This window comes from Callospermophilus lateralis, chromosome 4 (assembly GCF_048772815.1).
Source record: "Callospermophilus lateralis isolate mCalLat2 chromosome 4, mCalLat2.hap1, whole genome shotgun sequence".
Lineage (NCBI taxonomy): Eukaryota > Metazoa > Chordata > Mammalia > Rodentia > Sciuridae > Callospermophilus > Callospermophilus lateralis.
The window spans coordinates 91,186,820-91,212,181 of NC_135308.1; the positions used below are offsets into that span (position 1 = coordinate 91,186,820).

Consider the following 25,362-nt stretch of genomic DNA (forward strand, 5'->3'; position numbering starts at 1 on the left):
CCACAATTCAAACACCAAAAACACTTCATTTCAACTATTTTAGGCTTAACAATCATTATATAATACAGTGAGAAAGTTTATCTGGCTTAAAATTCTCAAATATTTTACAATGAAGTACTTCTTAGCCATGAACACAGTTTTAAATTGAGCTCTTTCTGTCAATATAGCAGGCAAAATACAAATTTAGTACTTGATTTGCAAATTTTTTAATTATAACATTTTTTTAAATTTCATGAACAAAGTCTAAAGCAAGCTATCTGATTCAAAATACCATTTTGATTATGGAATTGATCATTACATGTTGGTCTAGAGCTGGAGGAGGCTCTGAGACAGGGGTCCTGTTGAGGTAGCACCCACACAGCAAGACAACATTGACTAATTTCTCTTGGCAACACCTTGCTTTTGCCCTATCTCACTGTTCTCTCAAATGTCTTGGTAACCTGCTTTCGTTAACATGCTAAAAGGGAGCACTTTTGGAACATGGAAACTGAGGAGCAAAACTATACTTCTTGTTCCTCCTTAGCCACACTTGTGGGGTGAGAGATGAATAATTCTGACTGCACTCTTTCTATCGCAACAATAGTTTTTGCTGGTTTTAAAAGATCTAGAGAAACCCTACTTTTGTATACTCTCACACTTTGCTCTACTTTAATTAATATATACTTTTATCAAGAGATAAGGAAAAAGGCAAAAATATCTTGTACTCAGACCCTAGAACATCAAAATAAATCTCTGTGTAGCCCACCCTTAATCAAGGAAGACATGAATAATGTCAAAACAAACAAAAAATTCTCTCCTTTTATCACATTTGTGTGTTCCCCAATTCTAGGTTCAAAAACATAATCTTCACTCATAGGAACACAATATTTTTTTGCTTATGATATAGAAAAATTAAGGTGGTAGGATAAGAATGAAGAGAGAGAAATTGTATAAAGACAAGGAAAAGAAAAGAAGGAAGGAAAGAAAGGATGGAAAGGAAGGGAAGGGAGAAGCTGCCAGATTAATAATGGAAGAAGACAAAATCTTTTTGTTTCATCCATTCCCTTTGGTAAAGTTTGAGGTTTACTTTGAGACAAAATTACCTCTTTCAGTACTCAATGATATTTTATTTCTGTGTAACTTCCTCTTCCAATAGGTTAATTACAGAGGCAATTAGTCTAGCTACACACAGGATGTCACTATTCCCTTATATAAATAGAAGGAGCACACATGTTTCAGGCAGAGAAAAATAACTGTAAGGACCAAATTTTAAAACGTGACAGAATTCTATCCTAGGAGATATCTCTTGGCTCAGCTTTGGACTTTAGGTCTTTGTTGTTGTTATCCTCTCTGAATGAAACATCTCTTGTATTTTATGATTAACATGGAAGTTCATCATGTGAACCATGTAAGTCTGCTCAAATTACAATAAGAAGTCCAAAAAGAAGAGGGATCCTGGCCCTGGGTAACTGAACTGAAGTAAGTAAGGCCTTATTAGCAAGGCAAATAGATAGGAAAATGGAGCTGGAACTGAAAAAGCTCATTCTATTATTAGTTTAAACAAATGTTCTGACCTAGCAGCCTCCTAGGTTTTTTGTGCAAGTACTTTAATTTTACATATTCAGAGTTTGGAAATTAGTGACTACCACAGTTCTGAGAGCCAAGTGGTTCAGAGCACAAGAGGTTTTTAAAGTGGGATTTTCTAACAACTGCATATATGTGGCTCTGGATAGCATGATCCAGTTTTGGTGATACACTCAGAATGCACAAGAGTTGTTAAATCACTAATAACGGCATCCATTATAGCCTGAAACCCCTGACCACTGATTATTGTTTGTATATTTATCAAAACCAAAATGATAAATTGCTCTTCAAAAGAATAAATGGCTGTACCTAGGACTGAATGCATATTCATAGAGGGCACTCCGTCCTTGTTGACGGTGGCTACCCCGATGACAAAAATGAAAGATGCTGATGACACACTAAACATCTACAGCTCATTAGCTTGCTTGTTTACTGTGCTTATGGTGAAAGCAAGGTCTTAGGTCAGATCCTCATAGTAACCAGTACATTCCTGTATCTTCCATGGTCAAAGACATTTTACTCAGTGTTGACCATCTGTCTCAAAAGAGGTTGGCCATTGGTCACAGTAGAGTCCCAGAGAGAGAGAAGGAGATAGTGACTACATTGTATGAATGCAAGGAGAAGAATTAATACTCTGTTTTTTACTAAGTTTTGGTCCCTCTGCTTTCCTCTCATATTGGAAGCACTAAATTAAAATCAACCCAGAAGAGTGTATACTTCAGTGGCTAGGTCACTCTGCTTGGGTTGCTTCCTGGCTCTGTTACTTGCAGTTGGGGCTTGACAAGTTACTAGATTTTTCTTTGTCAAATCCTTCAGCTGAAAAATGGGTGTAATAACAGTACCTGCTTCATGGCATACTTAGCAGGCTTAAATTATATACTACATGCAAAGCCCAAGAACAATACTATGCATAATGAAAATCCTCAGTAAATGCTAGTTACTGTAAGTATTCTGCAGTGAACCAACAGTAAAGAGACTTTTTTTCTGTGTGCATTAATATATTATTTATATTTACATATATAATTTAGATATATTATGCATCATTTCTATATTATATTTATCTACTATATTTGTATATTTACATTTTAATTTAACCTTTTATTAGAAAATTTAAGATGGCTAGAATTCTATAGGACAAGTGAACTGAGATTTGCAAAGCCCTCTGTCAGCATTAGAATCTTCCTATAGTCCAATCTGACACAAGAGTATCTAATATTTCAATCCAGCCTTACCTGAGGGTACTGCAGCAAGAAAGCAGACGTGTGCTTCATGGGTCCCAAAGTTACTGTGAATGGCACAATGAAGGGTAAGCCATGGAGTGATCTCCCTCCTAGAAGATGAACTATGCCACTAAGAACTTTTTAAACAACTTTTTTGGTAAAAGATCATTGGCTTTAATGCTTCTATTTGACTTTTCTGTCCTGTTTCCTCTAGAGAGTCTGGGTGGGTTAATCATCTAAGCCAGCTAGGCAAATGAGTTGTTTTTGACCATACCACCTATAAATATAGAGAGATGTGAATATGTGTATTTTTTCCTGTATGTGCACCAGGATAGCTCTCAAAATTATGACATTTAAAATATTTTACTGAAGTTACAAAGTGATTCACATTAGGATAGTTCCTTCAATGTAACAGGCAAATAACTAATGCTTACTATGACAAGTCACACGTACAGAGGTTTCAGTCCCATAACCTTTTCACTTGGGGATTTCCTGCTGAGGTTTAGTCCTTTTCTACATGATAGGAACCTCTAGGTTTTAAAATGACTGATCTTGTATTTTCACCCACTATAGTCATCGATGTGGACAGATATCATTATAACCAGATCAATCGGGTAGACATTAATACTTAAGAGGGTCGGAGGAAGGGAATTGACTCCAACACTTGGACAGTAAGATGCACCATAAAATCTATCAGAACAGACACTATACGCTCAACAGAATTCTTCACAGCATAGTCCTTCTTTGCACAAATTGGGGTTCTGTACAATTCAAACCAGCTTTGATGCTAGGACTATGATCAGACAAGTCAATGCCAGGATTAGGAAGGAACTTCTACTAAACTGGACCATCATTTTTTGGGGTGCTACTCTTTCCCCTCTAACTCAACATTATAGTTTGGTGTTAAACAATTATGTGGATCTAAAATGAATAACTATTCAATGAACTTTCTCTCAAATTCCTTAATATGTCAGAAAGGAAATTATAGTTAGCTAAGATACTGTAGTAAAAAATGAGGGATATGATTGTAACAGCATTATACATGTAAAAGAAGTCTTGATTCATTGGTAGAATGCAGTGATTAATCTCCAACACCCCATTCCTTAAAAATTTTTAGAAATGTAAAAAAAAAAAAAGTAATCAAGCATTATTTCTACTATAGGTGAAATAGATATATCATATATTTACTGATATTAAAATGTATTTAACATCACATGACTATTATTAACTTTATACTTATTTATTAATATTTAAGTGATAAGAATCTACCTGTGAAGATATATCAGTAAATTTGATGATTTTACTAATGCTTTTCTCCTGTTTTCTCTGATTTTTCCCCCTTTTCTTTCTCACTTGACTTTTGACTTTGGTAAGCAAAAACCTGAAAATAATTCAGATTCATCTTTTTTGTGTGTGACATATAGCTTCAGTTCCCCTCTCACCCTCTCCTCTTTCTACCATCACCCTGGGAACACAGCCAGGAACCATGCTGGAGAGAAGCCAGTGGGTCCTGTTCTTTTGCAGTTCGAGTGCCTCTGTGTATATCTCAGGCTTACCTAAGTCACCATTTACAATATTGAGTAGAAAGAGCAGGTTAGAATAGTCAGCATTTATAAGTCAACTGGTTACATGATACAAAATATATGGCCAACCATAGAATTTATAGCAATAACATTTATGTATCGTGTTACTCCTAGAACAATCCAATTTATAAAGTGCCTATTGTGTATACACAAAGAATAATCATAAATCATTTACATTAAACAGTGTCAACTAGCAAAACAAAACTTTCCCCCTAAATTCTACACACCAAGATTAATGAGGTTTTTGAAGGGAAGCACATTTAAAAAAAAAAAAAAAAAAAAAAAAAAAAAGCCCCAACTCTGATTCATGCTAGGTGCACAACATACCCATATATAGGAGCAGGTGTCTGTCGTGTGATTTAGAATACCTATGGAACATCTCTGGATAATATTAACCTTCCACGAAGTGGCGAGATGTCCACAGAGTGAGCTGGGAATGTGGCAAGAACCCAAATCTGTCACCAAGCTCCAGCTTTCTTTTTTTTTTTTTTCCATCTCAGTAAAGAATGGATTTAAAGTAAACAAACAGACAGAACCTTTTTGACATCTGTCTGACATGTTTTCATCTATGGGCACTTTGAGAAAACCTGGCAAAGATTATTTAGATTAGCTGCTTTGTCTCTGACTCCCACCTAAGAGAAACATCCCAATCAGTGAACAAAACCTTCAAGAGTCCTGAAATGAACTCAGATCTTGATATGGATTTTCTCCCTCTGTCCACTCTCTAGCTCATAACCTATTCAGAAAGGAAGCTGTATTGCGAAATCTATGCTTTGGAGCACTGAACTAAACTCTCTCCTTCCCTCCCTACAAAGGCCTTAAAATTAATAATAGGGAATGTTTGGACAATTCACAACTGTAAAAGCATTTAATCTTATCTGAAACTCACACCTACACAGCTGAACTTGACACTGCATAAGAAAAAAGCAGTTTGAATTTCCCTTACAGTATTTTGGTCCTCTTTTACTCTTTAGAGAATAGTACAGGCATGACAGTGTCTTCCTGCCTTAACCCATAGCCTTAAAATATTCATTGATTTGTTTTAGCCAAAACTGATGAATAACTTAAAATTTTTCTTACAGATTAGAATGAATTCATTCTTTAAAAAATTCACTTCTCTCAACTCTATTTCCAAGAGAGAAGCAACTTCCTATCTTGATTAAAACTAAAGTTGAATCTGAAAAATAAGGAAAGGAACATGTAACAAGAAAATCTGTAAACCAGTTTTCCGTGAATAAACTAACTGCTCTTCCCTGTTAAGGGTAACTGACACCATGTAAAGACATGTTTGAAAACAAACCCATACACACAGAGCGATAAGAGATGCAGGAACCTCTTAACTCAAGAAAGAATTGGTGGTAAATTGGCTTTGGGAGAGGAGTTTGTTGTTGTTTTTGTTTTTAAAATAAAGAGTTAAGTCATATGCACCATGGCCTTTGTAGAAATATTCTGAAAACTGGTCATCTCCCCCAAATAGCTCTATTTCATTTGTAACTTGCAGTACTTCTTCAAAACCAAGTGTATCAAACTTAAAAAGCATCAGCAACGGCTGACTTGAGTCATAAATGGAAGGTTCTAGTTTCAAAACATATGCATTCATGAGGAACAGTGCTAACTTTACAGATTTTTTTGTTTATGTGAAGGGACAAAGGGTAACAATGCACCTTTCTTCATTTAACACATTTATTCTTCAAAATCATCTGGCAAACATGGAATTCCTTCCCATTTTTGAGTAGGATTTTGACCTATAAAGAAAAATTCCTCCTGTGCTCAGTGAAGCAACTTATAACCCCAGGCAAACTCCTTATTAATAAACCAAGGAATCCATGGAAAAATAAACATAATTATGACTTCCATCCCAGTGACTACTTCTCTAGTCTCCACCTTGTAAAAGGTTATTTTCTTCCAAATATTAATGAAAAATACACAATCACTATGTAGGCGTTTTAAATAAAGTACTCATATTTTCCTACAAATGACCTATACTTTCTACCCATTTTTTCCAAATTCCTCAATTAAAAATAATTAAGAAAATAAGTGACTTCATCAGCATGTTTCAAAATAAAACAGAGCTATAAAGAAGAAAAATTAGTAAATTATTTTCCTTTACAAATTACTTTAATACTTTTTAAAAAACTGCACTAAATTGAAGGTATTAAAGATGTATACAGACATAGGTTTCCAGTGGTTGAGCCAACATTAAAAAACTTTCACTTCTATTTAATTCAAGTTTTCTAATGTTGCCAGGATAAGGTCTATCCTTGAATGAAAGATTGTACCTTTTTCTTATACAGAATAATAGCAAAGAAATATGCCCAAACTAACCCATTCTCTTCCACTTTAGATAATAAGAAAATGTAACTACTTCTTAATTTGGATATTATCAATTCAACCACTAGTTATGTATTATACTAATTTTGTTTCTTTATTCTGGAAACAATTCCAATAACAATTCATTCACCTGGATGGTTATAGTTACTGATGCTGTTTTTTGTTTGGTCCAGACAGCAGTGATTCAGTATTACTTTTAAACTTTCTTAACCCAGGATCTTGGGATTTCTAGGAAATCCGTAGGCATCTAGAATTATATTTTTTAAAAAAATTCATGTACACAGTTCTCCCTTAGTATCCAGGGCAAATTAATTCCAAGAACACCCCCCACCCCTACCATACAAACAGCAAACTTCACAGATGCTCAAGTCCCTCATATAAAATGGCATAGTATTTGCAAATGACCTATACACACCCTCCCATACACATTTCACCCTCTCTAGATTACGTGCAATACCTCATATAATTCTTATGCACTAATGTGGATTCAGAGTAGCATTTGGTAAGCAGCAATATCAAGTTTTGCTTTGGGGGACTTTCTGAATTTTTTCTGAATACTTTTGATCCACAGTTGAATCTGAAATGCAAAACTGGGACAGGCTGATTATATATACTCATTGTGATTTTTCTGGCAGCCAACCATTCTTTTTTCTTTTTTTTTTTTTTTTTTTACCTAGCATCAATAGAGTCTCCTTCATTTAACAGTACCCCGTTTCCCTCTGAAATATAATCCTAATGCCTAGTCCAAGGAAAAAGATAAAAGTGATTCTACTCTGTGCTGGAAGAGAGGTGCACAGAAACCAAATCAGAATGAACTGGTACAATTTTTTTTTTTTTCAACAGGGCTTTGGGACAAAGAATCTGTTTCAGCTTGATCAAAAGCCTAAGAGGATGATACAGTTGAGACAATGCTACTACCACCAACTTGCTACCAAATGAAGACAGAGCACTAACATGCTCCCTTCAAGATGGAGAAAAATTGGAACTTTTTTACATTATCCAGAAGTTACCTTTGTGCTCAGATTTTTCCTTATGTTAATAATGTGCCCCTCTGGGCACATACACACTCATGCCATCTACTCCATGACATCTGCAAAACTAACTCTTCTGTTTAATTTCTATGGCTTTCTGTGACCTTTCCTGTGCAATATCCCTCTCTCTGTTCTCTACTTCTGGCCTTCCTACCTGTCTTTAATTCCATTACATGTTGTCAAAATCACATACCATATACTACTTCTTAATTTGGAACAGAGGAATTTTGTCAGTTTTCCAGTCCTTTTCCGTCCAAGTTTACACAGTGCAGATTATTTTGCAGTTGACAGAAAGAGACAGGGAGGGAATGCAGGAGGGAGGCAGGAACAAAGAAAAATGGGATTTAAAAACAAGATTCAAATGGAGAGTCATGCAGTTCATTTCATTAAGAGTGGAACAAATTGAGATTTTACTTAGACACATACAAGAAAAATATATTTTGGCTAAACAAGTATCTTCAGCATAGATTAGGAGGAATAGATTTTTATGTATTCTGATCTAGATTCCGACCAGACTTTGCTGACATAATTATGGAACCCGTAAAAGTAACGACTGGTGTTTAGAACGGTTGCCACTTCCTTTGAACTGGCTCTATAAATGCCAAGAGTGAGTATTTTAGATTAAATGAATAGATTAATAAACATCTTTAGAATATCCATCATTAAGGCTGATTTATGTTCTATTGCCAGCAGTAATTCAAAGAAATGCCATGCTATTCAAAAAATATTGCATGTTGTTCTCACCACTTTGCCAATGTTATGACACCATGTAAGAATGACAATATCTATATTCTTTTGCAGTGCTAACTATTCACAAAAACCAATAGATATTAAACCACTTTCCGTTTACACAGGCATCAACACAGGAACCACTTATATTTATAACTCTGATAAATGGCCTTTCATTTATAAATTTATAGTGTATCCATAATTTCTTTAGGAAACCAAAATGTTCATTCAAAAAATTGCCACAACATTTATCTATGCAAAAATGATGAATATGGTTTGTGAAATTAAATGCTTTTAAAAATTAAAATCATATTGCCAAGAAAAGAGACATGTTCTTTTCTGGTTTGCTCATGTTTTAAGATGATTAGAACTGTACTCTCAGTAGTTATGATGTTTATTCTGGACAGCATATTAATACACCTATTAAGTATGTTCAAATACATCACTGTTAGAGTTGTGTAGCATCAGTATCAACTAGTCAACATTAAGTGCAACTTGAATTTCTTACTTTATTTTCTAATTCTACACCCAGGTATTTTCTCATTTATATTTACTGCATTTGCTGTATTTAGTTCTTCAAGATTACTCTCAACATACTTCCTGGTTTATTTTAAATGTATATATTATAAACACAACTTTTATCATGACTCAAATAAAATACATATATATTTTTAAAAAATTAACTCTGCTTTAACCCAATAGAGATTTTGGTCATTCAGAGCAACTGATGAAGTAGGAAAAAAATCAAAGATAAAAATTATCACTAAAATAACTGATCAGGAACAGACTAGTCAGTTATAGGCATGCAGAGGACAGAGTGTGGCTAGCTCTGATGTGTTTTGGTGGCACTCCCTTCATCTGCCTTCAAATACACACAATGTAGGAAACATACAAGCCTGAGTGTGGGTTTTTTTTTTTTAAGTAGTTTTTGCTTTCTTGATATCTACGCTGTTCCTACAAAAGCTACTAAAAGTTTGAACCTGAAATTAATTATTGGATTTGATTATATAAACAGTAGTCTCCAAATTATTCAATCTTCTTTAGCATTAGCTTAAGAAATTATTTCAAATATTGGCAAAATCCAGGTTCAAAATATTTTTATATTTATGAAGATATCTACATTGTGCTTAAAACAAAAATAATATTGAAAATTAAAAGAAGTATTTTACATACTCCAGTGAATCGCTAACTCCTTGTGGGCAGGAACATATTTTTCATCATCTCTGGGTCACCAGAAGCCAGCACAGCACCTGGAATATAACACATACCCAACAAATGTTTGAATTAAATGATTAAGTACGGACCAGAATCCACTTGGAAGGTATGAATTCAATGAAATAACCGTTCTATACATCAACTGTCTTCCCCTGTATCCTACATGATTAAAGTCACAGTGTACATTGTTATAAATTTGAATGGCAACTTTATTCTAAAAACTCAATTCTCAAGAATAACCCATTTCTATATCCTTCTATATTATAATGGTCTTTTGGCTTTGGTGGAGACAATAAAGTCAGGTGTTTGAGATCATGTCCTCTGGAGTCAGACTAACAGAGATCAATTCCTGGTTCTGCCACTTACTATTTTCCTGATCTTGGATAAATTACTTGGTTTTGCTAAAACCACTGTCTGTGAAATAAGGATAATTGTGGTGTCCTTCTAATAATGCTGAAAGGATTAAGAGACACAAAGCTTAGCATGCCAACACATGATAAATGATGGTTTTTCCTTCTTCTTTACCTCCTTGCCTTTAATGTATGAAGAATCAAACTTGCCCAAAAGAGATGGGCCTTTGCCTTAGGCTACTAGGAGATATTCTCCTGGAATTCAAAATGTCATAGGAGCATCTTTGTTTGCCTGGAGGCTTTGACAATCTGTAGTCTAACCATGTGATTTACAAGGGAGACTTTGGGCCCTGGTATCAGTTGTGCCTCTACAAGGGGCTGGAAACTAAAGATGTGCACTCAACACCAAGACCCACAAGGGGCTAGAAACCAAAAGTCAGCCAGGTGAACAGTATGTGGTCGAGTCTCAATACAATCTCCGGACACCAAAGGCTCAAGTGATCTTCCTGGTTGGCAATGCTCCCAGCATATTCATATTGTCACATGCTGATGCCAAGAATGTAACATTTCTTGAGAAGGAAGCTCTGTGCTTGGTACTTCCCAGACTCTGCCTTCTTCCCTTGGCTGATTTTAATTTGTATCCTTTCTCTATAATAAACAGTAACTGTGAGTATAATAGGTTTCAGTGAGCTCTGTGAGTCATTGAAGCAAACTGTCAAACCTAAGAATGGCTTTAGGAACCCCAAAACTTGGGACTGATATCAGAAGTGAGGGTGGTTTTATGTGGAGAGCTGGCTCCCTTTGACAATGACTAACTGTACCATGGTCAAACTTTCCCATCCTCTGTGAGTCCAGAGAGTCCAGAAAGCTTTGAAAAATAGCTTTACCACTCCAGTGAACTTAACAAAGATCTCACAGTTGCAAGCTCTTTTGACCAGATGGGGTCAATGTATACACTATATGCCATTGTTTATTTTTCCTTGCACAAACAGTAGAAGCTCCCCTACCTCCCAAGTTCTCTGTAATAAATATAAAAAAGTTTTGGGACTTGATTTCTTTTCTTTTGTTGCTGGGGATCGAACCCAGGGGTGTACATGTGAGGCAAGCACTCTAGCAACTGAGCTATATCCCCAGCCTGAGACTTAATTTTGCTTAGTCATATTTAGAATTGAATGGATCACATACAAGTAAAGATTAGTGATAGATCTATTGAGTTCAGATCTTGGAAAATTAACTTCATTAAAAGATAGACTTTTAGGGGATGGGATAGTGGCTCAGTGGTACAGTGCTTATCTAGCACATGGGAGGCCCTGGGTTCAATCCTCAGCACCACATATAAAGAAATAAAATATTGTGTCCACCTACAACTCAAATAAAAAATAAAAAGATAGACTTTTACTCTCCATTTTTCAAACAAAATATTAAATGTTGTGTTTCTTCTAAGCACGTGAGTTATTCTATGCAGTAGATTGCTTATAATCTTAAATTTTTAAAGAAATAAACTCATTACAAATATTAGTAGACAGAACTGTAAGATGGCTCTCAAGATCTGCCCAGTTGGTAAATACGTTCTGCATAATCCCTGGAAACATGAGTATGATGAACTTTTGCCCCATGAGTGGTTGTATTAGTGACACAGTTGACTTTAAAAAGGATTATTGGCTGTCTTTTCCTCAGGGGACTCTCTTTCCCTCCCTTTTCCCTTGAATGTATATTTCTTGCTTTACATCAAAGGTATCTCTCTCAAGATTGTTCCCATTTTTCCTTAAAAATGTATCTGCTTTCATAAATAAACCAGGCTATGTCAGTGCCAGGCAAAGCTGAAATTCTTTTCTGACACATATGATGAGAATTCCACTGGTGCTGGGCACAGTGGCTCGGGAAGCTGAGACAGGAGGATTGCAAGTTCAAAGCCAGCTGCAGCAATGGCAAGGTGCTTAGCAACTCAGCGAGACCCTGTCTCTAAATAAAGCAAAAACTAGGGCTGGGGATGTGGCTCAGTAGTTGAGTGTCCTGAGTTCAATCCCCAGTACCAAAAAATAACTTCACTGGTCCTAACTCAGGTTCCTCCTTTACTTTGGAAACTCATCAGAGACATCTCCATGCCCATGACATCTCTTGGTGGCTCTCAAAGGGAACTTCAGAGGTATCAACTTTGACAAATCTACTCAATTTATTTTTACTTGGTAATGCAGGTAGATTCTCATGTTTATCTTCACATTCTCGGTACTTGATATTTTGGGGGATAAGTTATTCCAATCTTGACCTGTCCATCAATAGAAAGAACCTGAAGGAAGATGTCCTCTTCTTCTATCCTCTTTCTTTAGAAGTGGTAAGTACCACCCTACTGGCACTATCCTACTGAAAGAGCGAGGGCTCTGCTTTCATGAGGAGAGGGACTAAGACAGGTCTTGTCTGAATCAGACCTCACCATAAAGAGAAGTGATTGCCACCAGGCATCTGATCTTTTTGATCATGAGTTAAAATATCATTTATAAACAAATCTCTATTAAAACTTACTTGGTCTTATCTCAAAATTCCTTAAAACTCTCAACAAGGTTTGTTGTGTGTCTTTGCTACTTAAAAAAAAATTAAGACAGATTATCTAGGTAGAATTTAACCTAATCACACAAGTCTTTTAAATCTTAGGCTAGAGGTCAAAGATGGAGATTTGAAGTAAGAAGATTTGACACACCATGACTCAGGATAGAAGAGGCCATGTGCAAGAAATAGAGGTCATCTCTAGAATGTAGGAGACACCTAACCTAAAGCCAATAATGAACACAGACCTGCTTCACAAAGAGCTGAATTCTGATAACTACCAGATGAATTTGGAGATAGATTCCCCCCCCCCACTCAGGGCCTACAAATAAAAACTCAGCCTGACCACCCTTGATTTGTCTCATATCCTGAGCAGAGATCCCAACCAGGTAGGGTTGGGTTGCTGATCTGCAAAACTGTGAGCTAAAGAATGACTACTTTAGGCACTGAATTTGTACTCATGTTGTTGCACAGGAACACAAGATCCTGTAAGCCTTTATTGACTTCTCTCCAGTTTTTCACTCTGAAAACAAGAATCACACATTGTTGAATTAACCATAGCAACCCAGGTTACTACTCCTAGCACTGATGTTTCATGGAACTACTCTAAAAAATAAATGCACAACAAACTACTAGTTTGTATTTATTGCATACATGACACTTGGAAAATTTAGCTGTTTATCTCTTTTACAACGTTGAGAAGGCAACTCTTCAACATGCAGTCAATCACTTCCAACTTTTCTTAGGCCTTTTCAAGGGATGAAGGTAAGCAGTGACTGTTCCATCTGAAGGCAAACTTGAGAAACCACCATCCGTTCAGTCCCAGGACATACTCTCTAAGTACCTGGAGTGAGGCTGGGGATCACTTAAATGGAATCTCTCCCAGGAGATTTTGCAGAATGTGTTACTACAGTAGCTCAGCTCATTTCCTTTTTTATTCATTTGCTATAACACTACCATACTATTTTTATGAAACACAGATCTTACCATGTTGTACTCCTGCTCAAAAAACCAATTTCAACATCCTTCAAAATAAAGTTCCCTGATGCGCTAAATACTGAAGTGTGTACGATGTGCTAAATTCTGTGTTAGGTGACAGGGATATAGTGTTGAGTAGGACAGACAAGGGCCTGCCCTTCATTGAGTTTTGCACTTTTAAAAATACACTTTCCATCTGTTCAATTGGAAGACCATGATTAATCTTTAAGAGCTAACCAGGGCTTCAATTCTCTGGGGAACACTTTTTGACCCTCTCAGGCAAAAGAAGGTGACCCTTCTCTGTGCTACCATAAAATACTATACCTAATCAAGTCAAATTTATCAAATTGTACTAAAAGTGCGTGACATTGCAGGTCTGCCTCTTCCATAAGCAGAGTGTAGGGGAAAATTCAAGAAGCATATGCATCCCAAATTCTTAGATTCAGTAAGTAATTATGAATAGGTAGCCTTTGGGGACAAGTTAAGGCTGGACCAAATCTCTCCTATAGGGTAAAATATACAGATTGTTCACAACTTACCATGGCTTGCCTGACAATTTTTCAATTTCATAATGGTATAAAAGTATACCCATATAACCATTCTGTTTTTTGCTTTCAGCATAGTATTCAATACATTACTGGAATATTCAATACTTCATTATAACTTGAGCATTTTTCAACTAGAGACTAAAGTAAGTGCCCTGAGCTTGCTAAGCTATAATATTCAGTCAGTTAGGTATAATAAATGTATTTTCTACTTGAGTTATGTTCAATTTATGATAGGTTTATCTGGATGTAATCCCATTGTAAGTCAAGGAGTATCTGTACAAGATACACATGTGGTAAAGGGGGAATATTATAAATTAAGAGTAGGAACCAGGCCAGGTGCAGGTTGTATATACCTATAATCTCAGGAGCTCAGGAAGCTGAGGCAGGAGGATTGCAAGCTCAAAGCCATCCTCAGCAAAAGTGAGATGCTAAGCAACCCTAAGTAAGACCCTATCTCTAAATAAAATACAAAATAAGACTGGAAATGTGGTTCAGTGACCAAGTGCCCCTGAGTTAAATCCCCGGTACTTCCCCCTGCCCCTCAAAAAGAATAGAAACCAGACTAGAAGTAAGGAATAAAAATTCATAAAATAACATGAAATGTGTGCCAAACACATTTTAGACATACTGTAGCAATAACTCCTCCTCTTCCCAACACCCTGTCTTAATTATGAGTTCCTGGTGGCCTGGCCCTGTGTACGTATTCCAGCATGCAAGATAGACATCAGCCATTAAAGAACTCTCTTGTATGGTACTGGAGCTCCAGGCAAATTTTCCCCCCTGAAACCTAAAGCATACTTCATCCACAGTTTGGATCCAGAGAAGAATATACTTAATATTATTAGTGATGTGTGATAGTGATGTTTCAAATAAGTAATAGGCACATTATGATTTTTAAATACCAGAACATGAACAAATTCAAGACAAAGGTTGTGCTCTCAGGGTCATGTAAGTACAGGCTTGGCACCTGAGAGTGGCACCTCCTTATATATTTCATCCTAGGTACCCTGCTCACCCCTCCCTAGTCCTGGATCTGAACAGGGAAAGAAAGAAACTAACAAACAGTGATTTGACACTGAGTAATTCTGTCTTCACTCCCCCTGCCAGTGGTATTGGGGATTGAACCCAGGGGCTCTCTACCACTGAATGACATCCCTAGATCTTTTTATTTATTTTGAAACAAAGTCTTGGTAAGTTGCCAATCTGGTGGTCTTGAACTTGCAATACTCCTGTTTCAGCCTCCTGAGTAGCAGGGACTCCAAATGTGCACCACTGCACCTGGATGTTGTGTTCACTTTTTACTACCTATCAACCTGCCAAGTAGGTTGGGAGCTCTGGAGAAAAAAGTAGATTATGAAAACAGCTTGACTTTCCTTTTTGTGTATTAAAATAAAAATTGATGAATGTTCAGTCCATTAGATGTGTATCAAAATTATTACTATCTTTTATCAGATATTTCCCTATTTAAATTATTTTAATTGCTATAACAATACCTTTTCTTTCTACCTTGTTTAAACACATTAGGTCTACTTATTCTTATACTTCTGAAAACTGTTACCTCAATTAACACCAAAAAAAGGAATTAAGAACACAAATTCCAGGAAGAAAGATGACCATTTGTCCTCCCTGCAGCCTAAAGCATCTTTCCTGGAGTCTTCTTTCGAAGTCTGCCAAAAAAATGCATGACCTAAAATCTTTTTTTTTTTTTTTCATACTGGGCATTGAACTCAACTCCACCACTGAGCCACATCCCCAGTCCTATTTTGTATTTTATTTAGAGACAGAGTCTCACTGAGTTGCTTAGTGCCTTGCTTTTGTTGAGGCTGGCTTTGAACTCATGATCTCCCTGCCTCAGCCTCCCAAGCCTCTGGGATTATAGGAGTGTGCCATCACACCTAGCACATGCTCTAAAATCTTAAATGGTAATCAGTCTGAGGTACGAGGGCAACTTGCCTAATTTAAACCCCTCAGATGCTCACTGTGGTTCCTCTTATACATTCCAAGAACTTCCCTGTCTTCTATCACACAAGGAAGTAGCCATGAACATATGAAGGTGGCAGGTTATGCTGAAACCTGCAGCTGGGATCTGTGGGCTTTGTCTCTGCTCTACCAGCTACTGTTCTTGAACAAGTCACTTGGTCATTCAGGTATTATATTCCTCACATTAAAGGGCTGGCCTACACCATTTCTGAAGTCCCATCCTGGTTAATTCCTGATAGCTCCTGAATTTTTCACATTCATGAATGTAAGCACAAAGAAGTCACCTGATTTGACCAATTAGGATGGAAAAATTGAAAGTGTAAGGAACAAGAGACACATATACAAAATGAGCCTCAGTTATGATCAAGAATAATCATAACTGCAGGGCTGGGGATGTAGCTCAGTGAAAGAGCACTTGCCTAGCATGAACAACGTCCTGTGTTCAAAGCCCAGGACTACAAAAAAATAATCATAACTAATGCTCTGGTATTTTATAGTAGCTTACTACTACAAATAAGCACCGTGCTAAGAACTTTACACATATATCTTGCTTAATTCTAACAATAATCCAATAGGAGAAATACTTTGATTACACCATATTACATAGAAGAAAAAACTGACAGGGATTAAGAGACTGCACAGCCTCACACAGCCAGAAAGTCCTCAGCCACCTATGTTCCCCCAATTGATTGCATTCAAGAGCTCAAATAAAACACAGTGAAAAGTATATGACAAAGGAAATTCAACAGTCACTACATATTAGAAATATTTAACATAAATGTTTCTGAAACAAATTAACGATGCAAAAAAAAAAGTCACTGGTCAAAAGAAAGCATTTTCATGATCTAATGATACAGATACAGGCAAAAATGAACTGGAAAGGACATAATCATATGAAAAAAATATATATAATGTATTCAATTAATTGTAAAGGTGAGAAAATTTTATGAAGAATAGTAGTGAGGAGGGACTGAAGCTGGAGCTCAATGGTAGAGCACTTGCCTAGCATGTGTGAGGCAGTAGGTTCAATTCTCAGCACCTCATATAAATAAAATAAAGGTCCATCAACAACTAAAAAAAAAAGAGTAGTAGGGGGCCTGTACCTGGAACCCAAAGTGTCCCCTTTTCCAGCCACCGCTGTTGCCACTGGTTTTCTCATACTTTGGGAAAGACAATAGCAGTTGAATTCCTGCTCTCTCATACAAGCTGTGTAATCTTATGCCTCAGTTTCCACATCCATAAAATGTGAGAAATAGTGCACCTACTCCATAAGGTTGTCATGCAGATTAAAGTAATTACTGCACATCAAACACTCAGAACTGTTCCTGGTACCCAGTAAGCACCTAGTAAGTGTTGGTCTTTATTATTACTACAATAGCAATAGCACATTTGGAAAATAAGGAGGTCAAAAGATCAACAGCCACTCAGCAGCACAGTGAAGAGATCGTAAAAGGCTTGTTAATAGCATTTGAGATATTCCAGATTTTCTATCTAAAAACTCTATCCCTGAGTCTCCTATGCACGCCATATAGACAACAGAGCGAAATACTTTTTGTCAGAACTAGAGGTATAGGAAAAGATCAAAGAGATAATTTTATTAGCAAAGCTTTAGGTAGAAGTCCTAGCTTCCAATCTGAGCTGTCCAGTTGGGTAGTTGGATTCTGGAAAGGCAGATTATACCTCTAAATGTCAGTTTCCTTCTTGGAACTTTCCTACCTAGGGATGCTTGTGCAGTTTCCTCAAATTACATTAACTAAGGTCAAAAAGGAGATTTCATATATTAATTTGAAAAATTCTTACCAAGTGAACAACATACAACCTTTAATTTAAAAAAAAAATATTTTGTTGTTTTGTCTTCTATCAGACTTCCTGCCATTATTAACTTGGGTATGATTATTGGAAAACATATGTAATTTGCAATTCAAACAGTCTTTAATCTTAAAAGGATTTCCATGGGTGGAAGAAAAGTCCCCTTGCTGTCCTTGGCATAGCCACCGCTTGCTTAAGGGATCTTAACTCAAAGGAGGAGGCTGTATAGCTTTAAAATGACTTCATTCCCATATTTACATATTTTTAATAGGGCTATGATGAATCTCCTTCCGCTTGACTCCTATTTTGAGCTGTGATATTTTAATCTCCATTCTTGCTGCAACTTAGCAGATGAATGTGCAGTGTGACAGAGCTCAGAGGAAATAGTATAAATAAAGCAAAGTGGAGCTATGACATCTCACATTTTATAGCTTTTTTATTGTAGCCGAAGCATAAACAGAGCACAGCTGTGTTATACTTACCGCTGTGAGCACTCCCTCAATCCTTGCCCCCTACTGCTTTTAAAAAGACAGTGCTCTTATTCCGAAAGCTTTGGCTGTGGGTAAGCTGTTCCCACCGGGCCATCCTCTGCCCCAAACCTCTATCCTTGACTCATTTCTCCTCTTACAGATGTAGATTTGTCATATGCCACATTGTTCATCTGGTTGAACACCAACCTGCCAACTGCAATCCATAAAGCACCAACACAGAGGCACCCAGCTCTTACCTGCTAAAATGAGACTCCACAACCCAAACTGTAATTTTTGCTTCTTCTCAATAACACTGCATCCAAATAATTTACAAATACTCTCTTAGAGGAGACAGGAAGCTCCCTGGAAGTATTCAAACTCATGCACTCTCTTAATGAGAGCCCCTTTTAAAATGCAGCTGTAGTTCTTGCTTTCAAATTAACTCGACTTCAAGTTTGGGGACACACTGAAAACACTAAGAGGGCCAAACAGAGGTTGAAAAGAGTGGTATTGAGATGGGCACAGTAATTCTACATGCTCACATAAGCCTCAGGTTCAGAAGTGTAGAGTAAGTCTGAAAAGAGCACGGCAAGCACCTTCTACGCTCTGACCAATATGGGGTCATGTCCACATGGTGGATGAGTCCGGAACAAAAACATGATCCAAGCTGAGCCAATCACAGTCCTTCCCTGAGACACTGTATTAAGTAGAAGGAGAAAGCGGTGAGCTATGAAACTCCAAGGCTGTCAGTAATCCACATGGAAAAATCTCTACTGCAACAAGAAAGAATAAAGTCAACCTTCAAACTGACTGGGAGAGCAGAAAAGGACATCAAGTCCAGACGGTGTGACTCCTGGTTCCAACTGTTCCTGAGCCCCATCTACATGTCTGCCTTTTCCCCTCACTGGTTATTTGCTTTGCTGGTATTCCTTTACCCCCAAAACTCCAACTCTCTTTCTTAAGCTGCCTTAAATTGAATTTTGTCACTTACAGAAATAATTTTTTTTTTTTAAAGTCTTAATTATTACACCTTCCAGAAGAAGATTCTTTTTTTTTTTCACATACCACCACACTAGTTACAGGAAGGAAGGAAAACCCTCTGGGCTTGTAGAGAGATGTGTAATGAAAATTCAAAAGACACATGCATCCAAGTGAAAAGAATATAGGGGGCATAGTAGCCTATACACCAGTGAAGTGAAATAAAGACAGGAAGATTGATTTGCATCATCATTAACATGGAAGGAGAAAAGCACAAGAACACAATGACCGCAAAAACCACCTCCATTGACATACGTAATTGTTTCGAAACAACAGGCCCAACTGGGCTAAGTAGGGGCATAGTTGGTATCCCAAGCTTCTCAGCTATCTATCCGCCCAAAGTTGCTCTTCTGCCAAGCTTATTGTTTACCAAGCTGCCAGCCCAGCCCAGGGATCTGATTAGCAATTTGCACTTTTGTGAGAGGATTAACAGAATTCCTTTGTTTTGATGTCGGATTATCAAACTGCATCTTTAAAGAGGTGTGACCTCATCCAGATTCATAAGCCTGCTCCCTTGAGAATGACTTGAATTTTACTCTACTTGCGCAACATATAATTTCATAAAGGAGTTACTGTCAAAACATGGTACTCAATTCTTGATGTGTGTGAAGAAGCGCATTTGTAATGTAAATAACCTCAGAAGTTTTGTGATATTTTAAAATAACCCATCTGGTGGGAAAACAAGGATTTTCAACCCATTTGGTTCCAGCACTAGTAAATTAGTGTGCGTGTAGCTCACAGAACCAAGATAAACCCATCCCCAGACTGAGACTCATGGAGCTCTTATTTTCAAGGGCAAGTATTTTTAATTGTCCCAGTTCTCATGACACATTTTTTAAGAAGGGAAGCAGAGTACATAGAGAGTAAACTGAGGAAAACCCAAGACTTTGTCAGCTGAGGTCAAAATGATGTCGAGCTGTTTACAGCATGGGTATAAGTTCAGCTTTCTCTGAACGTAAAGGATGAATGAGGAAAACACAATCCAACTTTTGTTTGATCAGAAACAGGCAACTAATTAGAAAGAGAGTTCCCTAAAACTTTTACCCAAATTTGAAACAAAATTCCCAAGGAGGGCATCTACAGGGCAGTAAGCAACAGATTAAGAAAAACATCAAGTGCAGACTTTGGGCCAGTGTAATCTTTACTTGAGAAGGCATAAGGTGTGAGAACTCTCTCTTGGTAAGAACATGTCAAATGCCTGTAAAGCCAGACACTAATGCAGTCCCACCAGGCAAATCACTCTCTTTCATAAAAAGGAAGCATGTACAATTAAATACATATGTTTATTTTTAGTATTAACATAGATTATTACCCCCAAAGTTGACAGATTCAGTAATGTTTCTTTAAGTAGAAAATTCAATTTATACAGTGAGAATATTCTAGACAGGCCTGATATATAAGGTGTAAGGCGAGTTTGTCTGAAAGCACAATACATTCATGCCTGTTATATCAATAGTTCCTACTGGGAGGTGCTGTGGATTAGTGGAATCACATGGAAACTCTGTTAAAATATCCAAGTCACATGTTCTCACCCTATAGCCACTGGAAGGGGTGAGAGCATTTTTTTAAAAAATAATCTTAATTGGTATTCTATGAATTCCTCTTTCAAAAGCCCTCATATTTGAAAATGGCCTTCTATATGGATTATTTGCCAGTCTTACCTTTACAATAAAATTGGAAGTGTCTTTAAAAAGTTGGAGCATGTCTGTTATAAGTGACCTGTGTTCAAAAAAAGTGTTCAAAAAAGTCAGATAAATTCATTAGATTTGTGGTTAATTAATAAAAACGTGATAGATGCACCATACCAGACAAATTCTTCGGGGAGAACATAAATGGATACTAAAAATAATTATTAAGAATTTCATTTTAACCCCAAAGCTGCCTATATGTAACTCAAAACAATGCAAAATTATTTATGACTTTTTGGCCATAAATATAGAACACCAGGCAAAAATCAGCCTTGAATTATCCATGTATTCAACAAATATTTATTGCATGTCTCCATTAGTCAGAAACTATCCTGGATTCCAGAGTTGCAGCAGTAAACTAAAGGGACCAAGCTCCAAGCCCTCATGCAGCTCATGTTTTACTCAGGGAGACCAAAAAAAAAAAATCATAAGACAAACTAACAAAATGCCACGTTAGATAGGAAAGTGCTAAGTACTCAAAGTGAGGGAGGATAGAAAGTACTAGAGCAGGACTATCTAAAATTTTCAGTAGGGCTGAAGGGAAAGCCTCACCAAGGATGTGCCATTTGAGTCAAGACTGGAAGAAAGTGTTGGGAAAAGAGTCATGCTATTATCTGTTTCCAGAACAAAGAGGGCCACAGGCCTGGGAACCCTGCCGGGGAGCAAAGCCCTAAGGAGGGCCAGGGGTGATAGCGTCCATGTTGGAGGAGAAGCAGTGGGCAGTGTGGCCAGTGCAGGTAAGTAAGGGGAAGAGTGTGGAAGCTGGAGCAGGCCAGTAGAGTGGGTGAGGCTGGCTCTGCTCATTGAGGGTCACAGGGAGGACTCCTATGAGGCAGGAAACCACTGGAGGGCTCTGTGCAGATGAGGACATAAGATGACTAATCTGATTTCCACTTCAAGAGCTCACCCTGGCTATGTATGCCAAAACAATGAAGGAGAACAGGGCTAAAGAGGGTCCAACTGGGCGCTCATAGCCCTAACAGGGAATGATGATGGCTTGGCCAAGACAGGAAACAGTGGAGATGATTCTGGAAATGTTGCGTGAGTAGTTTTGTTAAAGGTTTAGATGTAATTATAAGTGAAAAAGAGACGTCAAGGATGATGACAAGTTTTGGTTCTGGACAATGGGAGGGATATATTTGCCCTGAACTCATGATGAAAGACTTCAGGGGAACCGACTCCAAGGCCGCTAAAGGGAAGTGCTTATGTGTACCAAATGGAGCTGCCCAGTAGGGATTTGGATATATGAGGTTGGTGTTCAGGGATGAGGTTGCCATGTAAAGGAATTTATATTCCCAAATAATACTATTCCTAGCTATGACCACTAAAAGTGATTATTTCCAAACAAGTCTTTGTTTCAGATACTTGGCAGTATTGGAAGTGTCTTTGTTGATGGTCTTTAAAAAAATGCAGAAATCTTAAAATGTCATTTATTTTTAATAGATAATTCCTTAATCATATACTGACAAATCACAGACAGCCAAATTCACACTGTCCACTGAAGTAATAGCCTGGGTTTGGGGACAGGGCTGGATATACGATTAGAATTTAGAGGATCCAGAGGAATAATGTGTACTGCCATGTCTGGACATGAATGTCTCACGCTTTTTTAGAAACAGCAAAGAAACTTACATTCATGCTTCTGAGGGACTATGGGGACCTCAATAGGAGAATGTTCTACGTTTCTTGTTTTATCTCTAAAATTTATGTGGAATATTTTTTTAAAGTAAGACCATAAATGGTTCAAAGTTTTTACTAAGGTTTTAAGTTTTTACTCACCTTCCTCAAATTGATTATATAAAATTGATTTTTGTATAGTAATTTACAATCATCATCACCATCACCAGCATCACTACTACTATCACTTTTATTAAACCATAGTATGTGCTAGGTCTTGTGCTGTATTTTTACAATACTATATGCCAAACTCTGTGTATTATTTTATATGAATTAAATAATTTAATTCTACTATTTATCCTATTTTTCATAAGGATTTCTTAAAGTTGGATGCCTCATGAAAAATACTATGTAAATAGGTAAATTGCTTCCCACTCATGGTGAAATCAAAAAACAGTAGTGATTGCAATGGTGAGGTACTAAGCAAATCAGTGAGACCCTGTCTCTAAATAAAATACAAATTAGGGCTGGGGATGTAGCTCAGTGGGTGAGTGCCCCTGAGTTCAATCCCCTGGAACAACAACAAAAAAAAAATTGTGAAAGATAAAATTGTGGATCCATTAAATATATGGTTTCAGAAACCAGTGAGAAAGCTGTACTTCTGGGTACTAATAATATAACTGGGAATCTCTACTTCCACAATGTCCAATACCAGTGAAAAGGTATACTTAAAATGAATTGATGATGTATTTATTTGAGCCACAAATTTAAAAAGCTAAAGCAGTACTTACAGAAATAAAAAAAGTAATCTAAACTATTCACCCTTTAGTAAATAGTAAATTAGGCTGTAAAAATATTGAGGGTGAAATTAGGTAATTTCTATAAATCTAAGACATCTTTAAAGCATTTATGCAATATATCTGAATGTCCAGGAATAAAGATAAATAGAAAAGTACATTCCATAGTCTTAAGTATTTCTTCCAAATCCTACATCCATTTAAGTTGGCAGGGTATATCAGTGGTTTATTTGGATATTGTCCACATTTGTAAATGAGCATCTTCGTTTCTGTATTCTGGCACAGGACCATGTAAATGATTATACTGGTATATATTTAATGTAGTAGATATAAAACATGGCACAAAGTAGAAGTACCAATTTTAGAAAACCCTAAAAGTCATCAAATAATTTCTTTAAAGTCTTCAATATGAGGAGCTTGCAAACCATGAGGTTGCTGAATACAGCAATTCTATGAACATGGTCACTTGAGTAACTTTCCCATCTTCTCTTTTTCATCCCATCCCCATAGACCCCTACTCTGCCAGAAGGGTGTGGAGTTGTGTAAAGCATGCCTTTACTGATAAGCAGGCAAATTTTATTTCTCCAAATTCTACATCTTCTTTGATGATCAGCTTACATTTTCTTCTGCCACTTCACTTCCAGAACTGTCTGTAACTATAATGAAGTCCAATTTATTGTTCACTTAGGGTTAAAATCAAAGTGAACAAGGCATACTCACAGAATTTTCTTTGCTCTTCCACTCATCAAAATGAACCTACTCTATGTTCTATTAGCCAAAGCCCAAATCTTGAACTTCCAAAACCATAATTAGTCAAATGATAATAAAATTGGTGCCAGTATGCCAGTGATTGGAATTAGAAACTTGGAGTGGCAAATCTAGCACATACAACTGGATCCTCTACATAATTTCACTATCATCACAGATTTTATCCAATCCTGCTCTCAGAGATTAAAATTCACTTCATTTTTGGGCAACACCTGGTTCTAACTACTCTTTACCAGTCCTAGTTCTAGAGAGACATAGGATAACTTGTACCAGATTCTTTCTTCAATTTTCACCCAACTCTGTTCCCTAGGATGCTGCCTTCTGAGTCACATAAAGAGATTCCCTGTGATCTACAGGTGATCAGAGCACAGAGTAAGAATAATGTCAGGATGAATACTTCTGCAGGTGACTATTTAGGGTCTGGTGACACTCTCCATTCAGATAGGCCTTTCCATACTGTTCCCTATCCTAGTTCCTTCAGACCCAGGGATGGTGACAGCTCCCTGCCATTATTAACCCTAGAGTGTTCCACCAATCCTTACTGTTTTACTCTGTGACAACTTTACCGAGATATAATTATCCTATAATATAAAACACCCATTGTAGAATTCAGTGCTCTTAGTATATTGATGGAATTGTTCAATCATCACCACAATAAAATTTGAAACATTTTCATCATCCTAAAAAGAAACCCCATGTCCATTAGCAGTCACTTCTTATTTACTGATAAGCCCTGTTCCTCAAGTAGCTACTAATTTACCTTCTGTCCCCATAGATTTGGCTATCTGGATGTCCATTTCAACAAATGGAATCATAAAATATGTGCTTTCTTGTGAAAGATTTCTTTTACTCAGTATGGTGTTTTCAAGGGTCATATATGTTCTAGCATGTATCAGTATTTTTTATTGCTGAATAATATTCCTATGCAAGGATATAATACATTTATCTTACATTTATCTTATTTTACACAGTTATATACTGATCAGTTGATGCGTATTTGATTATTTCCACTTTTGAGTATCATGAATTATTCTGCTACGAATATTATGAGTTTTCGTTGGACCTACATTCTCACTTCCCTTGGATTCCCAGAAATGAGCTAATTA

At 36.9% G+C, this 25,362-nt stretch overlaps 1 protein-coding gene across 12 annotated transcripts in view; it reads right to left on the minus strand.

The window, feature by feature from the left end:
* Positions 1 to 25,362, minus strand: part of Sox5 (SRY-box transcription factor 5) — a 967,314-nt gene that overhangs the window by 787,722 nt on the left and 154,230 nt on the right. For 11 of the 12 annotated variants that reach the window (XM_076854205.1, XM_076854204.1, XM_076854203.1 and 8 more), the window contains one exon: positions 9,631 to 9,707. The exons of the other annotated variant lie outside the window; for it this stretch is intronic. The gene's annotated coding sequence lies outside the window, so the exon portion shown is untranslated. The remainder of the gene's footprint in view (positions 1 to 9,630; positions 9,708 to 25,362) is intronic. 12 annotated transcript variants of the gene reach the window in all.